Source organism: Scyliorhinus canicula, chromosome 4 (assembly GCF_902713615.1).
Source record: "Scyliorhinus canicula chromosome 4, sScyCan1.1, whole genome shotgun sequence".
Lineage (NCBI taxonomy): Eukaryota > Metazoa > Chordata > Chondrichthyes > Carcharhiniformes > Scyliorhinidae > Scyliorhinus > Scyliorhinus canicula.
The window spans coordinates 79,753,834-79,768,628 of NC_052149.1; the positions used below are offsets into that span (position 1 = coordinate 79,753,834).

The following is a 14,795-nucleotide window of genomic DNA, read 5'->3' on the forward strand; positions in this document are numbered from 1 at the left end:
TTCGAATCCCAGCCCTGGGTCACTTTCCCTGTGGTGTTTGTACATTCTCCCCGTGTCTGCGTGGGTCTCACCCCTACAACCCAAAGATGTGCAGAGTAGGTGAATTGCAATGCTAAATTGCCCCTTAATTGGAAAACATTTTTAAAAATAAATTTATAAAAAAACAACAAAAAGAAAAAAAAAGAAGGGATATAGACAGGTTAAGTGAATGTGCAAAAATTTGGTCGATGGAATATAAATGTGAACTGGCCCACTTGGCGGGAAGAATAGAAAAGCAGTATACTATTTATATGGAAAGACATTGCAAAACCTGGTAGTACAGAGTGATCTGGGTGTCCTGGAACATGAATCACAAAAGGTTAGTGTGCAGGTACAGCAGGTCATTAGGAAGGCAATTGGAATATTGGTGTTTCTTGCAAGGGGAATGGAATATAAAAGTAAGGATGTCTTACTGCTGCTGTGGGACCTTGGTCATCTCGATTACTGTGCATTGTTTCGGTCTCCTTATTTGAATATATATATATATATTTATTCTTCGGATGAGGGTCTTATAAAGAAAAGTTACAACAGGTTAGAAGTACTAGAGGTTAGAAGAATTGAAACAAATAAGATCCTGAGGAGACTTGATAGGGTAGATACTGGGTGGATCTACTTGTGCGGGGGTCTAGAGCTAGGGAATAGTGTTTAAGAGTAAGAGATCTCCCTTTAAGACAGAAATGAAGAGATTAGTTTTTTCCCAGAGGAGTATGTTGATTCCACTTCCTCAGAGGACAGTGGAGGCTGGGCCAATGGTCAAGTAGAATTGGGCAGTTTCTTGATAAACAAGGGAGTCAAGGGGGGCAAACAGGAAAGTTGGGTCGAGACCACAACCAGATCAGCCATGGTCTTATTGAATGGCAGAGCAGGCTTGAAGGGCTGAATGGCCTACTCCTGCTTCTAAGTCCTATGTTCCTAGGTGTGAAGATGCCGGTGTTGAACTGGGGTGAGCACAGTACGAAGTCTTACAACACCAGGTTAAAGTCCAAACCTGTTGGACTTTAACCTGGTGTTGTAAGACTTCTTACTATGTTCCTAGAACATTGCAGGTGCCCCAACTGTAATCTTCCAAAGTTCCCTTGATTTGGAAATTGATAGATTGGAGAAATGCATATAACATTTCACTATTTATGAAAGATGGGAGAAGGAAATCAGGGAATTATAGACCGGTTAGCCAAACATTTGTTGATATATTGTTAGAGTCAAAGGATAAGGGACACCTTGAAAGTTTTTAATTAATCAGAGATAGCCGGCATGGATTTGTAAAAGTCAGGGAACCCTGATGGACCTGTGGCAGGTATGTAGCGTTAGGCTGCAAACCAGCAATGATCTCATTGAATAATGGGACAGGCTTGAGGGGTTAAATTACCTTTATCTGTTCTTGTGTCCAATGTTTAAGTGCCAAAACAGCGCCATACAGGGGAAGGGCTAGATTCACACCTGACCCTTCCAATTCTAGTCTGTAGTTATGTGTAAGACTAACCCAAGCCATTCAGGCGAAGGGTTGCCTGAACTCTGATAATGGCCCTTCTGAAAACCTGACTTGGCTCATTATGTCTGGAATGACTGACTGCATCTTAGAGTTATTCAATTCTTGGTTTGGCTCAATGGAATTATCATGGTCTGAATGCTATTTTACAGAGTATCAGACTTTTTCTATGCCATTCCCATGGGCAAAGCTTCCACCAGCTGGAGCTACCTGACCTTTTTCGATCTTTGGGTGAGTAACCACCTGCTGAATGATATTTTCCAGTGCAGAACAAAAATATGGCAATCTGAATTTGGAGAACCCAGCGCCTGACTGGATCCGGGCACCTTCCCCAGGTTTGGAACCACAGCCTAGCTGACTCTCGTAAACTGGTGAAGAACAATTTAATTTTTTACTAACGAGTTCCATTGTTAGTATCTGAGGAATGCAACAACCTTGGATTATCTCAGTGATGGCTGGATCTTCAAATGGCTGGGACAAAAATAAGCATGAAATATACAATATATATTTAAATAACCGAAAACGAGTAGTAACGGAGGATCTTTTGCTTCTCTTTCGCCTTAATGAATTGATGAAGGGCGAGTACAAATGTGGAGAGTAGGCTTAGTTCCAAAGCTCAAAAATCCAACAACTCCTCCTTGGAACTTAACTTTCAAAAGCGTACACAATTAACTCCAAAATTATCAAAACTTTAAAAATTGCTGCCTGGCACAGGGAAAGGGTGAAATTGTGAAGCAAACAGTTGAGGGTTAACAAAACCATGTTTCTGTATCCAATACATCTGCTGAATTGGCATGCCATGATTCCCATAAAATTCTACATTAAACAAATAATGTTGTTAAACTTGTAGCAGAACAGAGTGTCCTGTCATGGTAAACTGTAAAGAATAGTTAACAAGCTAGAAAGAAAGAATTTGCTTTTATATAGTACATGTAGTGTCCTTGTGATGTTCCAAAATATTTCACAAATATTGAAACTGTTGTAATGTCAAGAGGCGCAGCAGTCAATATGAGCACACCAAGCTCGCCCATAAATACAATGAGATAAATGACCATATCATCTCTTTTTAGTTATGTTAGTTGAGAGAGACAAACGTTGCTCAGGTGCCAAGAGAATTTCCTGCTCTTTCTTGAATCGTGCTATATCAGGTATTTTATGCCCACCCGAGAGAGTGCGTAGAGCCTCGATTTTGCATGTCATGCAAAAGAGGGGATTTCCAACAATGCAGCAAATGTCAGTTTTGATGATGGTCTGGTAGATTTGGTGATAATTCAACTCGCAAATAAAAACATGATTTGGAAATCTAGATGAAACTTTATGAGAGCCGGTGTGCACAGGGATATTTTCTGTTTGTCGCAATGCATGTTCAAATTGAACCCGTGACCTAAGTCAGAGATGGGAATGCTTCTGTGAGTCAAGGATGACACTAGTTAGATGAGGACTCGAAACTCGCTAGTGCGTGACGAAGATCAAATAGAACAGCTGTTCGTTCTTTTAGCATGATACCATCACACACCAAAATGACTCAAAAAAAACGTAATGTCAACTGAGATTCATTTTCCGATTTTAATTTGGGTGTATGTTTAGATTAGACATTCCTAAAAATGGTGACCACAACCCACAGTTAAAGTTAGAAAAAAAGAGGGATTTGTTTCAGTGTAAAAATCCTGGGCATTGCCACTTTTTGTTTATGTATTTAAAAAAAATAAATTTAGATTACCCAATAATTTTTTCCAATTAAGGGGCAAGTTAGCGTGGCCAATCCACCTATCTGCACATCTTTGGGTTGTGGAGGCGAAACCCATGCAGACACGGTAGGGGCAGTACGGTAGCATAGTGGTTAGCACAAATGCTTCACAGCTCCAGGGTCCCAGGTTCGAATCCCAGCTTGGGCCACTGTCTGTGTGGAGTCTGCACGTTCTCCCCGTGTCTGCCTGGGTTTCCTCCAGGTGCTCTGGTTTCCTCCCACAGTCCAAAGATGTGCAGGTTAGGTGAATTGGCCAGGCTAAATTGCCCTCAGGGTCCAAATTGCCCTTAGTGTTAGGTGGGGTTACTGGGTTATGTGGATAGGGTGGAGGTATGGGCTTGTGTAGGGTGCTCTTTCCAAGAGCCGGTGCAGACTTGATGGGCCGAATGGCCTCCTTCTGCACTGTAAATTCTATGAAAGACACGGGGAGAATGTGCAAGCTTCACACGGACAGTGACCCAGAGCCGGGATCGAATTTCCTCTACATCCATTGCCAGTTGAGGTTCTGGAAGCAGATATATTAATGGCGTTCAAAGGCATCTTGAAAAATACATGGATAGGTGGGTATAGAGGGATACAGCACAAGGAAGAGCTGAGGGTTTTGGCCAAGGTTGGAGGGCCGAAAGGCCTGTTCCTGTGCTGTTCTTTGTTCTTTGTTCATTGTACAAACATAAGATGCCCTCATACACACCAGCTCTCATAATATTTCATCTAGATTTCCAAATTGTGTTTATATTTTTGACTTAAATTTGCACAAACATACTTTGCAATATGGTGCAAACCTCCATCAGTTGCAAAATGTTTGTGCCTAATTAATTTTAGATAAATTCCGTTTTGAACATAAATGCTTTAAGTATCCTTTGGGCTGAGAATGTTCAATGTGAAATTTGAGGCAGAAGGCATCCATTTGCTTTATTGGACACTATAGGACAGCTAAGAATTAATTGCTTTTACAATAAAATGTAATGATATTATTTTTAAATGCCACATCCTGCTATGAGGGAAAATTGATCTCTTAAGATGTATAATATTAGATTTTAGAAGGTAAAGAATGATGACCTAAAATTATTTGAGCTCCCACAATTATGTTCATGAACAAAAGGCATGCCACATATGAATACTGTATTCACCAATCGCTTAGTAAAAGGGATTGTAGAATTATGAAGGCGACCTTACCATCAGCTGGGTAAATAATAAGAGTAAGTAATCTCACTACAAAGTTGGGTAGGCTTTGTCCCTGATTTTCAAACAACCATGAAAATTATGCTAAATTATCGGAATCTTAAAAACTCAATTAGTGACTGTGGTAAGTGACTGCTGTTGTACTAGGCTGTTAAGCTTAAAGACAGATAGAAATGTGGCATTATAGTCAACACTAAACTCATTTGCATTTTTACTGGGTTGGATAATTAACCATACCTATTTCTGTAACAGCTCAGTGTTTAACTTTGGTATGGACATAATGAAAGCAATGCGATATGACTTATTTCCCTCTGACAATGTAACCAGATCAGCATTAGTTTGTCTCACAGTGAAACCACTTAGCTCTGAGTTATTTTCATAGACCTCAGAGACAAAAGCTTAGAATACAGAGTACAGAATGTAGATGAACTGCATGGTGAAATGAAAAAGGCCTACCTGCTCTATATAGCTCCAATGTTCCAGCTAATGATTTAGGTAATGTCCTTGAAGGTAGCAGACAATAATTCATGCACAAGAGACCTTGCTCAATCTGGACTGCCCTGGGATTTGAACAAGGTGATGGGTCCAGAAGAGTAAGAGGATTAAGCTGAAAGAATTAAGAATCTTTTCTCATTAATGTGCTCCAATCAGATGCAGTGGCACAGTCAGTTGCCCACGTTTCAGCTTTGGGATATAAGGAACAAAATTGAATTGAAGTGATGATGGTGGTGGAAAACAACAAATAAATGAACATTTTGGGAATATTGGGGGGAAAAAAATCAGAATACTTATGCATTCACTAGATCACAAGATTTGGAGGAAGATGGTTGTTAATGCACTTTTAAAAATGCTTACGAACATATGAATTAGGAGCAACAGTAGGTCACTTGGCCCCTCGAGCCTATGCTGCCATTCAATAAGATCATGACTGATCTAATTGAAACCTTCGCCTGATCACCTTTCACCCTCTTGTTTGTCAAGAATATATCTACTTTTGCCTTCAATATATACAAAGAAACTTGCTTCCACTGCCTCTTATAATAATAATCTTTATTATTGTCATAAGTAGGCTTACATTAACACTGCAATCATAGAATTTACAGTGCAGAAGGAGGCCATTCGGCCCATCGAGTCTGCACCGGCTCCTGGAAAGAGAACCCTACGCAAGGTCAACACCTCCACCCTATCCCCATAACCCAGTAACCCCACCCAACACTAAGGCCAATTTTGGACACTAAGGGCAATTTATCATGGCCAATCCACCTAACCTACACATCTTTGGACTGTGGGAGGAAACCGGAGCACCCGAAGGAAACCCACGCACACACGGGGAGGATGTGCAGACTCCACACAGACAGTGACCCAAGCCGGAATCGAACCCGGGACCCTGGCGCTGTGAAGCAACAGCACTAATCACTTTGCTACTGTGGCACCCTGAGGAAGGGAAGACTCATCACCCTCTGACTGAAAAATAAATCTCTGTCTTAAACGGGATTCACAGGACATGGGTTTCACTGGGACTAGCATTTATTGTCCATCCCTAAATGCCCCTGAGAAGACAATAGTGAAGGTATTCCCACAGTACTTTTAGGGAGGGAGTTCCAGGTTTTTGTATAGATGTATTTCCAAATCAGGATAGTGTGTAACTTAGAGAAAAGCGTACTGGTGATGGTGTTCTCAAATGCCTTTTAAGTGGTAGCGGCTGTGGTTTTGGGAGGTGTACTGAGGATGCACTGACAAATTGCTTCAGCGCATCAGATAAATGGTGCAAATCATCATCATGTAGCACTGTTGGTGGATGGAGTACAGTAAGAAGTCTTACAACACCAGGTTAAAGTCCAACAGGTTTGTTTCAAACACGAGCTTTCGGAGCACGGCTCCTTCTTCAGGTGATCTCCACATCGGTGGATGGAGTGGAAGTTTAATGTGGTGAATAGGTGCTGGGTCAAGAGAGCTTCTTTGTCCCAGATGGTGTTGAACATCAATGATGTTAGAGCTGGACTCATCCAGGCAAGTGGAGAGAGTATTCCATTACATTCCTGCTTTGCGCCTCGTAGATAGTGGGCTTTGGGGAGTCAGGAAATGAGTTACTCGCCATAGAGTTCCCAACCTATGACCTGCTCTAGTAGCCACAATATTTATATAGTTTGTGCCCAATGTATAGCTCCAGGATGTTGATAGTGGGGGACTCAGTGATAGTAATGCCATTGAATGTCAGGGGGAGGTAGTTAGATTCTCTCTTGTTAGAGATGGTCATTACCTGTCTTCCATCATTTGATCTCAGCCGTCCTGTATTTCTTAAACAGCAGTGAGCTATTTCATAATTGAGCCTCAATCTCCCTTTTTAGAAACCGTCTGTAAATAAATAATTCTCAAATCTACCTTAAACTCTTACAGGTCGGAACCTACATCCTCTTATCATACTATCTTTGCACATAATTCCAAGGTTTGGCTTGGGGCCTGAACTTTTACTTGGCAATGATACTAAATGCTAGCTGCTTTTCTGGTGTTAGATTCATACATGTAGGATCGTGAAAAGACACGTTTACAACAGGGAATATAAAAACTGATTGATTTATCTCAATTCCTGAAAGTCCCACCAGACCGTGGGGACGAGAATCTCGGCGCCGAGGCCTCGTTCTGTGATTTTCACCACCATTGCCAGTGACGCAAGAAGATCCCTGCTAAGAGAACCTGGAGAGAAAACTCAGTTGTGTAGCTGGGGAAATACACACTGATTTTTGTGCTGAAACCTAGACTCTGACAAATTATCAGAAGGTTCCGCCTATTGGAGGAGGATGATATGGTCAACTGTGTCAAAGGTTGAGAAGGGCAGAGAGGGGAAATTTAACTTTGCTACAGTCACATTGGATGTCATTTGTGACTTTGATAAGAGCTGTTTTGATATTGTTACAGAGGCAGAAACCTGATTGGAGGGATTCAAACATGGCGTTCTGAGATTTGTGACGCAGCAACACATTCAAGGTCTTTGAAGAGAAAAGGGAGGTTAGCGATCAGACAGTAATTTACAAAGATGATGGAGTCAAGTGTTAGATTTTTGAGAAAATGGGTAATTATGGCATATTTAGAGTATAGAAGGACAGCACCTGAAGAGAGAGAAACATTAACAAAATCAGCTAATATGAGGGTCAGCAGTCAGGGTCCTCGATCCAGGACCGGGATCCAAGGAGTGGGAAGGAATCTGGGCAATAAACCAAATCCAAGGTGTGCTGCTAACCGTTGTGAGGGGTTCGGTGGGGGGGGGGGAGCACATTCTTGTGCAACGAAGTGGGGCACATTCAAGCATGTTGCTACATGAGGCAAACTGCTATTGCAGCAGCAATACTGAACACAGTGGAGAGGAGTTCTGGAGATGAGAATTTGATGCTTCGGTTGAATGCAGTTCCATTGAGTGAAACAGCTCTGATTGAAATCGTCTTAAGGGTAAATGGTAGACTCTAGGGCTTCGGTGATCGTAGTGGGTGAGTAGACCTTCTAATATCCGCGTGCTGAAACACATGGCGTGGTTCTCCTTCCTGAGATGAAGTGTTGATTCCGGGACAGGAATTGTGGATTTCCATGACAGCAAAACTTGCACCGCACCTGGACCGATTCAGCTGCTGTTAAGGGGCCAGCACCAGCACTACGTGGAACACATTCCAATGAGAAACGGTGTGGGATTTGCCGGTTTTGCGATTGACACTCAGGAGGCTGACAAGCTGCAGCTGCACATACACACTGCACTCCCCACACACACCATCCCAGCCAACAAGATGGCAGCAAGATGCGCGGTGCCAAGATTCACTGATATTGGACTCGAGACCCTCCTGGATGCGGTGAAGGAAAGGCAGGCTACCCTGTACCCCGGCCCAGGAAGGAATCTGCTAGCCGCCGCCATTCGCCATGTCTGGCGCAGGTGGCACAGGCGGTAAGTGCCATCAGCAATGCCATCTGGACTGGCCTGCAGTGCCGGACAAAACTACATGACTAGCTCATGGTGGCCAGGCTGAATAGGCAGCACTGTACCCATAGACTAACCCCGTCCCAGAGGGAGTCCAAACCACCACCTTGCACCACATGTCGATACCCATACCGGCTGTCACTCTGGGGGCCCTAGCCACTGAGACCGCCAGCTAGGTGGCCCCCTGGGATGCATGTGATGGGCTGTCAAACACTCTTGTTTTCTGTCGACCCCCACCTCCCAAGGAGAAAGCTGGCCATAACTGCCAGCAGAGGGAGAAAACTGGAGGGGGATTGACGGACCTGGGGCCACTGACCATGGCTGAGCGGAGGGCCCTGGACGTAGTCGGCGGCCCAGAGGAAAGAGAGGTCACCGGGTTGGAAGTGAGACCCTGCTGAGTTGTGGTTCCCCATTACACGTGTGTCAACTGCACCCCCCCCCCCAACACAACCCCCACACCACCCTCATCTTAACACCACTCTCACTCTCATCCCCACACCACCCTCACTCTCATGCCCACCCTCACACCCACATGGGTGGGATACAGTGTTCGTGCCCTTGGCCAGTTCTAGCTCCCCTGAGTCGATGAACCTGGAGGCAATCAGAGGGTCCCATGCGTGTTGGCCCGGGTGCACACATCATGTGGCCTCCGATGCCTGCCTGGGCCCCATGTACTGCCCATGCTACTCCTCCCCTGCATCCTCCTCATCAGACAAGGCCTGGCATTTGTCCCCATCTCCAGCACATTATCCCCTGCTGCAGGCTGTTGTGGAGGACCCAGCAGGCCTCCACGATGCGGGTGACCCTCTCAGCGTCATACTTGAGGGCCGCTCCAGAACGGTCCAGACACCTGAACCTCATCTTCAGGATGCCAAAGGACCGCTTGATCATTTAGTGATCTGTATATCTGAATCTATGGAAAGGGTTAACATCCATAAGCAAGTGCTAGATAACCACTAGATGGCAGCACCAGATACATGTATATAAGATAAACTTAGAGAGAGTTCCTGCCTCTTTGTATCAGGAGTGACTGGTGAATAGAGTTAGAGATATAGCTTAGTGTGCATGTGTAGTTAATTATTACACATATATATTTAGTCTTATTAATCTAATCTACAGTTATAGTTATAAAAGAGTGAACAAACTCATAGTTAATTTATAATCATTATTCAATAAGCAGTATTTGCTTTATTGAAAGACTTTGAGTGTTACTGAACATTAAGCGTACGACCATTCTGGCAGTAAGCAAATGAGTAACAAGATATTATAAATGGAATATAACAGATCATACCCCTGGTCGCTGTGTAGGCATCATTGTAGCGGGTCTCGGAGTCAGGCTGTGGCCTCCGGATAGGCGTCATCAACCATGATGAACATCAACCAATAACCCCTGTCGCTCAGGAGCCAACCCCCCAGCTGGGGTGGGGGGGTCTCGAACATGTCAGGAACCGTTGTGTGCCAGGATGAAGGCCTCGTGCACACTGCCCGGGTATCGGGCACAGACATGCATAATGGGGTTAGGGGGTGGTGGGGGGGGGGTGATATGATGGTGGGTGGGGTGTGGTTTGGCAGAAGGTGGGATGCAGGGGAGAAGGTTAGGGGCTGATGTGCGGGAGTGGGGGCAACCAATTGGTCGGTGTCACTCTGCAGAACCAGGGGCCCGGGTGGGTGTTCAGTGGGGTACACAGCAAGATGGCTGCCTTGCAGGCTGCAGCATTGCCAGTCTGTGCCTAGCCACTGTCCCGATTCTGCGGGAGGGTCACCCTGGCCATGTGCCCCCCCCCCCGCAAAGGCCCTGGCAGGCCCCTGCACACCTCGGCCAGCCCGTGTCTGATCTGGCAGTCCGCAGTCGCACCTCTCTGTGTCCTACCTCCTCTCTCTCCCTCATTGGCCACGAGGCCGGTTTCACGATTTTCAAAACCACAAGTGAACCTCGCCCTCGGGAATTTGGTCCATCAGAGGTGGAGAACCGGGAGAATACTGGGTTGAACCCGCTAATGACATGCAAAAGGTGTTTACTGTACGTGCATTCTGGGATGCACTGTGCTGCTATCGAGACAACAGAGAATAGCAATTTCGTGTGAAATTGGCGGCTGCTACCATTTCGGTGTTGGAATCAATTCTCCGCCCAATCGTATTTCCCGATATCGGCGTCGGCCGACTGAGAATTCTGTCCCGCCCACAGTCTTTCAGCTTGAAGAGTGCTACAGCCAAACTTTCAATATACACTGGAGAGATTTTGAAGATCCTCAGAACAGCCAATATCCTAGAGATGACAGGAGGCCAATCTGATTTTGGTCGTCGGGCAAGGAACTAGACTCAGTCAGTTAGGAGTCAGTTAAGAGACTGGGTTTAAATGATGAGGCTCAATGGGCTGGAAATGTTCAATGTATCTGACGGTATCCTGCAAGATGTCTTGAACAGGTATGTGTGATGTTCTGTAGAGTGGCCGAAGTAAATGAGGAACTACAGAACATCTAGTTTAAATAATTTATCATTAAACAACTACTTGATAAAGATAACTAGAATAAATATAATAATAAACTACTAACTCTAATTGACTATTGTAGAGCTACTGCAAAATACCTGTATCCCTCAGCACGACCTACTCCCAACTCCTCTGCCACATGGTCTTGTGGTGGGTTTACACTGGCACGTAGTGGTCAGAGGTCGTGCATAACATTATATACAGAACTGCTTTATGCATATCATCACAGTATGAAGACTACTTCTTAGAAGAACTGGGCCAAATTAAGGGTGTAAAAGCCAATTTATATGTCAATCCGGATTCAACACCCAAGTTCTTTAGGGCCATCAAAAGGTTGAAGCAGAGCTAAAGGGATGGGAAGAGCTGGGTATAATTAAGCTGTTGCAGTTTTCAGAGTTGGCGTCAATAGTCCCTGACCTTAAACCTGATCGGTCGATAAGGATTTATCACCTATTCAAATTTGGACCTCAGTCACACCTACCTGCAACTAGAGTTGGATAGAGACTCTCAGATGTTTCCTACAATCGATACCCACAAAGGCCTCTTCCAGTATACCAGGCTGCCATTTGGCATCTCTTCATTCTGCACCATCTTCCAGCACACAATGGAAAATCTACAAGGGGCTCCCAAGGTGATGGTTTACCTTGGTGAAGTGCTAGCCACTGGCACTACACCAGAGGAACATGCAGCCTAGCTAGAGGAAGTATTAATGAGATTTTGTCTTATGGGGTCTGCCTAAAACGTGAAAAATGTACCTTCCTGGCCTCTGAAGTGATGTACATAGGATTTTATGTCCATGCGACAGAGTTGCAGCCTTTGGAAGAAAACGTTAAGGCCATACGAGATGTCCCTTCGCACAAAGATGTCAGCGAGTTGAAGTCCTTACCTGGTATCGTCAATTTCTACAGAAGGCTTATTTCAAAACTAGCCACAACATTGGTATCGTTGCATCTACTTTTAACATAGAATCAGCGGTGGCAACGGAAGGATTCTTAGAAAAAAGCATTCTGAGTCATGAAGCAAGCATTGCAGTCTTCAAACCACTTGGTGCATTTTGATACGGGGAAACTGATAGTGCTGACATGTGACGCATCCCCTGACCGTGAAGGGGCTTTTTTATCCCACAAAAGGGAGATGATGCAGAACTTCTTCTGACATTGTATGGCGGTCCTCCTGGTCATGTTGCCCTCACTGACAGCCGCTGCTGCTGTCACTGCCTCTCAGGTGGCATTGTTGGCTTTGCTGCTGGCTCTCCGACATCGGCGGGGGAACAAGTTGCCCCGCCTTGCATCCACTGCATCCGGAAACCTGGGCAAGTTGGCATCCCCAAGGCGAGTTGCATGTCTGCATGCTGCCATGCTTGTGCGTTGACTGGGAGTGAGTGCTGTAGGAGCATTTAAAAGCAACTCCCTCTTGTTCGCTGCAAGACGCTGAGGCATGAGTCTAGCGAATCAGGCGATGTGACAGCCAGTAATGGCAAGAAGCTCATTTCTGGCACTAAGTGCTGGTAAATACGGGCCGGGATCTCGCCAATGCGGCCGTCGAGAAACACCCCTCCAACCACGCCAAATATGACACTTTTTCCGTTAAATCATGCCCCGTATTTTTCAGGGGCGGATACAGAAGGAGTAGAGTTGGAGCATGGAAGGATGATCTGGGTGAACAGTGACTAAAGGAAATGATCAGAGATGCCTTATCTGGGGGGCAGCACGGTGGCCTAGTGGCTAGCACAACCGCCTCACGGCGCTGAGGTCCCAGGTTCGATCCCGGCTCTGGGTCACTGTCCGTGTGGAGTTTGCACATTCTCCCTGTGTTTGCATGGGTTTCGCCCCCACAACCCAAAAATGTGCAGAGTAGGTGGATTGGCCACGCAAAATTGCCCCTTAATTGGAAAAAATAATTGGCTAATCTAAATTTATTAAAAAAAAAAGAGATGCCTTATCTGTGATTGATATGACGGGAGTAGCAAGACTACGAGGCATCAATATGTTTTCTTTCACCAGTTATCTTCCTTTCCTGTGGATGTTGCTGGGATAAAATTCTGAATGTACCAACAACTCTCCTGTCTCACATACAATTCATTAGATGGTGAGGGATAGTTTGCATCAGGCAATATCTCAATTCTCACAAACATCCACACACACACACACATACATATTTCTGGCAAAGGCAAGTGGATAGCATAAAGATTTTCCCCACTTTTCCTCTTCCTTAACTCAGGGGTACTGAACAAAACCCCACCGTTTACCTGGCCGAAGTCAATCAACCCAACATAGATCAGGAATCACAGCAGAAACTTTCATAGTCCTGTCCATATTTGATTGATCTGGTGACTCCTGGATTATTCCCCAGTTCTCCTCTGGCACCTGTAGCAGTGATATTAGGGCAGTGAACCTCTACAAGAGCAACTCACTACACAGGTACTCGGCCATGCAGAAATGTTGCACCTACTGCACAGGGAACAATTAGGCCACACACAATTCATTTTGCTTTTAAAATGAAGGTATGTTCAAAGTTGCAACAATCTTTTTTTTAAAAATATTTTTTCCCAATGAAGAGGCAATTTAGCATATCCAATCCGCCTGCAATGCACATCTTTGGGTTGTGGGGGTGAAACCCACGCAGACACAATAAGTTGCAACAATCTTAAACTGATCACGTAGCACAATAACAAGCCAGCTGTACACAGGAAAGACAAACTTGAGAGAATATAGCATAAGGCCCTGAGTTGATTCACTGTTTTCACCCGCGGTGAACACCAGCTGAAAATCTCCCCCCAAGCTGGGTGGGTTGGTTCCATTCTTATCTATCTCATAGTAGCCAGAGAATCACCTGCAATGGCCTCTCTTCCTGCTCCTGCATAATTATCCCTGTTGACCCCTCCTTTTTCTCATTTACCTGCTCTGTAAGCAGAGCGTTGATTTTATTTATTTATTTAAATTTAGAGTACCCAATTATTTTTTTTCCAATTAAGGGGCAATTTAGCATGGCCAATCCACCTAGCCTGCACATCTTTGGGTTGTGGGGGTGAAACCCACGCAGACATGGGGAGAATGTGGAAGCTCCATACGGGCAGTGACCCAGAGCCAGGATTCAAACCCGGGTTCTCAGTGTCATAGTCCCAGTGCTAACCACTGCGCCACTTGCCCCCACAGCATAGCATTTTAACATGCACGCTGGCAACACCCAGCTCTATCTTACCACCACCTCTCTTGGCTCTCCTACTGTTGCTAAATTATCAGACTGCTTATTTGAGATCCAGTATGGATGATCAGAAAGTCTTCTTCCAATTAAATATTAGGAAGACTGAAGCACCCGCTCCAAGCTCTGTTCCCTAGTTCTGACGCCATCCTTCTCCTGGCAACAGTCTGAGACTAATCCAGTCTATTTGCAACCTTGGTGTCATATTTGATGCTAGTATGAACCTCCAACCATATATTTATACCTGCAGTAAGACAGCCTTAGCTCTTCTGGACCATTGTCCGACTTCACCCGTTTCAGCTCATTTGCTGCTGAAACCCTCAATCATACCTTTGTTACAACTGTTGACTATGATCTATTCCAATATGCTCCTGGCGGCGTTCCCACAATCCACCCTCCTTAACCTTGATGCCGCCCTAAACACTGCCGCCCGTTCCTTAACTGGCACAAAGTCCCATTGCCCGCCCATCCTTCATCTTGCTGACCATTGGCTCCTTGTCAGACGACGGTTTGATTTTAAAATTCTCACACTTGTTTTCAAATGCTTCCATGGCCTCGCCCCTCCCTATCTCTGTAATCCTCCACAATCTCACAAACCTCTGAGATATCTGTGCTCATCCAATTCTGGCCTCTTGCGCATCCCTGATTTTAGATGCTCCACTATTGGTGATTTGCTTTTAACTGCCCAGCC

At 45.0% G+C, this 14,795-nt stretch overlaps 1 protein-coding gene across 1 annotated transcript in view; it reads right to left on the reverse strand.

The window, feature by feature from the left end:
* The window catches only part of LOC119964710 (phosducin-like), a 53,754-nt gene extending 48,705 nt beyond the window's left edge, over positions 1-5,049 (reverse strand). Inside the window, exon 1 of the mRNA XM_038794590.1 lies at positions 4,911-5,049. The gene's annotated coding sequence lies outside the window, so the exon portion shown is untranslated. The remainder of the gene's footprint in view (positions 1-4,910) is intronic.
* Positions 5,050-14,795: the final 9,746 nt, after the last annotated feature.